The sequence below is a fragment of the Vigna umbellata genome, chromosome 1 (genome assembly GCF_029865625.1).
Source record: "Vigna umbellata cultivar VRB3 chromosome 1, Vumbellata_1.0, whole genome shotgun sequence".
Lineage (NCBI taxonomy): Eukaryota > Viridiplantae > Streptophyta > Magnoliopsida > Fabales > Fabaceae > Vigna > Vigna umbellata.
Genome location: NC_142165.1, coordinates 10,331,706 through 10,335,572, shown reverse-complemented (window position 1 = coordinate 10,335,572; position 3,867 = coordinate 10,331,706).

Genomic DNA, 3,867 nt, shown 5'->3' with positions numbered 1-3,867 from the left:
AATAATTGAGACTAATGCAATGACACGTGCCCTGACAATGACACGTGGCACTGTCAATGCCATGTCACACTACCATTACCATGTGGCACTGTATTAGTTTGACATGTGGCTTTTTTAAATTTTATTTTAAAAAAATTAAAAATAAATAAAAATAATAAAAAATAATTTAAAAAATAAAAAAAAAAACCACAAACTGACACATGACATCTCATTTAACAGTGTCAACACGAAACTAAGGACCTAATAATTTTAATTTTTGGAAAATAGGGACCCAATTAAGAAAAAAATAACTGAGAACCTAATTGAGACTTCTTTACAAAATTAGGAACCTCGAAAATAATTAAACCTAAAAATTAAGATAACTCACACATCTTTCTGAATTAAAATAAATAAAAAACAAATATTTTTTTAATTATAGAGTTATATATATATATATATATATATATATATATATATATATATATATATATATATATATATATATATATATATATATATGAAGAAAAATATATGAAGAATATAAAAAAAATAGATGAACAAAAGTATGTTAATAGATTATATTTAATCATCATTGATTTTATAGTTAGTAACCATAACACTATTTTAAAAAGAAGAATGAATGCATATCAAATTTTCAATAAAGAGAATCTTGTTATTTTCTTGTAAAACATATTTTTAGAATATCATATTTATTAACAGAAAATGATCATGCTGTTAGATTTTCTTTGTATAATCATGACATATTAGGTCATTTATTTCTTTACTTTTCTTATAATTTGATTTTATATCTTCGCATTGTTACAGGTAATGGAGTGTTTTCATTATTTTGGTAAATCTTCTGGAATGGTATTGTATATATAATATATGTTATTCTAGTTCCATATAATTATATATTTCAAGATTTTTATTGAAAAATTCATCCTTAATTACTTGGATTAATTGAATATAAATTTAGAAAAAATCAAATACCATAAAAGTTTCTGTTTTCATTTTTTTTTTCTTATTATCTTCGATTTTTTGTTATTATTGGTGTTCATGAATCATTGCACTAAAATTCTCTTATCATAAAAAATAAGTTTTCTTTAAAACACTTTTTAACGAATTTAGTCCCTCTTAATTGTTTTTAAATATTTTTATCTGATATGAATTGAACTTCCTATATAAAATAAGATGGGAGAGCGTTAGATTTGAGATTTGAAAGAGTAGTAATGAAATTTTAAATCCTACATAGAAATGGTGATTTCTAATTATATGAATTAAGGTAATAATATTAATTATTTTTCATATTTTTCTTGAGTTTAACGTCAATGCTTAATTAGTGTAAAAAATGTTATCAAAAAATTAGAATTTAGGTAAGATATAACTTATAAGTATTTCACATACATATCAATAAATTTATTGTCATATATAATTTAAAATTAACTTAAAATATGAAGAAGAAAAAAATATTACATCAGCACATTTTAATTAAGTTTTTTTCTTCTTCATAGCATGATTCCTTAAATAAAACATGCACTAGTGAAAAAATGACAATTTTATGACATAAAAATGATATATTATAACGTCTGCGTATTTTATAACATAGCAGAAATTTACGTCATAATATGTTTAACATGTTATAACGTAGTTTCTGAACTCCGTCATAATATGTGTAATTTATTATGATAAATTTTCATTTGTTAGTTATAATAGGGCGAAAGGTATTATGACGTAAAAGTTTTTGTATGTTATAATATGTGATCAACGTATGATGATGTACATTGTTTAGTACGTCATAATATATATTTTTTTAAAAAAAATTGATTATTACGTTTGACATCCAATGAAATTATTATCATCTCATCCAATCAATTTATAATCAATATAGCTTCAAATGAACAAATTCAATGCAAGTAACAAAATAAAATTCATTTCAAAAATTAAATTGTCTAATAATATTTAATACATCATTTATACATGAAACTATATATTAAATCCAAATATTACATTAATGTCCATATACTATTGAAAGTTGAGTAATTTCCTTGTCATACCAGATGTAAAGGAGATTGTGATAGCATCTATTACGTGTAGTTATTTAGAAGTCGAAGCTTGTTATAAAACTCAATAAAAGCCCATCTTAATGCTTCTTTTACTTTGCTCAAATTCCTTGGTGAAGTTTAACTCTGCTTGAAAAGGGTATTTGATGATGCCTCTTATAGTTGAACGAAGAGTCTCATATGTGTTATTTAGCTGCACTCGATTAAGTATTTCCACAGAAGCAGGTTTGATGGGTTTGATATTCTTCTTATTATTTTGTACATTCAACCAAACAGAATCAAAACATCATTACCCTATTTTCATTTCCCCCAAACATACGATTAGACCCGAATGAAGGAAAAACATAGCATACTACATACAAGCAATCAATCACACTCAAATATCTCCCCACACCTGACAATGAATTCTTCCTCACCCGAACTTCTCCTATGAAGAATCGCGCCTTACCTCTTCTTTTCACACCTATGCTTCTCGAATTCTAAGCTTGGTTGTCTCTATCCCTCACATTCTCGACCTTGCTCTCATAATTTTGTTCTTGTCTATTTTTCTCCAGGATGCTCTCCCTCACGCCGTTCACTCTCACACCAATGTTTCCTCTAACACTAGGGTTTGCAATTTCGAACAAGAAAAAGAGAATGAAAGGAACAATAGAAAAAAAAAGGAAAAAGAGAATCTTAATTCATTCAAATGAATTCACTCTGATCTAACCCTGTCACTGTTCCTTTTTTTTTGGAGGAGTGTGCGGTTTATAGAGAAGACAGGAAGAGATGAAGAGAGGAACGAGAGTGAGAGGGAACGTGAAATTAGAAATAGACAAAGGAGAGGGAAATGTAAAAATTTACATATTATGACGGATTTTTAAAACTCAGACATAATACATAAAAAAAAATTATTACGACAGGTGTCTATATGTACTTAATAATAGGTTTTAAACTTATTTACAAGTTTGACACCGCGTTTTATATTACGACTGATGTACAAACTACGTTATAATATGTCTTACTTTTATTACGATTCTGTCACCGGTCAACCTATTATGATGGATAATTTTTATCTGTCATAATAGATCGTCATAAAATATTATTTTTCCACTAGTGATGGAAAGCAATGAACATTTCTTATGCCAAACGCGACGTTAACAAGTTTTTTCGAGTGCGATAGTTTTGTTTTTGTTACGATTTTAAAAAATATAGCTATATGAAGCAAGTTATACGGTGAAGTATAACAAAGTCTCTATTAAAAATATCCTTTAGTTTAATTTCTTTGATATTTAACTATATTCTTTTTTAGATTTGTAACTTTTTTTAGTGTGTTGGAAAAATGACATGTTAAAAATTTATCGGTATTTTTTTAATATTTTTAATTTGAGATGTATGAAACTTTAATATTTATCCTTTTTGTAAGAAATGGTTGTATACAAACGAAGGATTTTGGTCTATTTTGTAATAAATTCTTACATAAAATTGAGGCCTTATCTCTCCATAAGTGGTGGTGAGAGAGAAAGAGTTGGTAGTTAAAGATTTTTCATCAACAACAATAAAAGTACAAACATAAATCCAAAAAATTCAAAAGCATAGCCTAACATTCAAATTCAATACAAACTTGTGTGTGAACAATGAATAAAAAAATTTCAATAATAAAATGTGTTTTTTAATAAGAAAAACATATTTTATAATAAAATGTTTCTTTAATAAAAGTAATTACGTTCTAAAAATTATTCATCTCGCACTCTTAAATAAAGCAACACGATTCATGAAAACATAATCGTTTAAGCGAATTCTAGATTGAATTATAATGAGAGTGGAACAAACTCGTGAGAAAGATGTG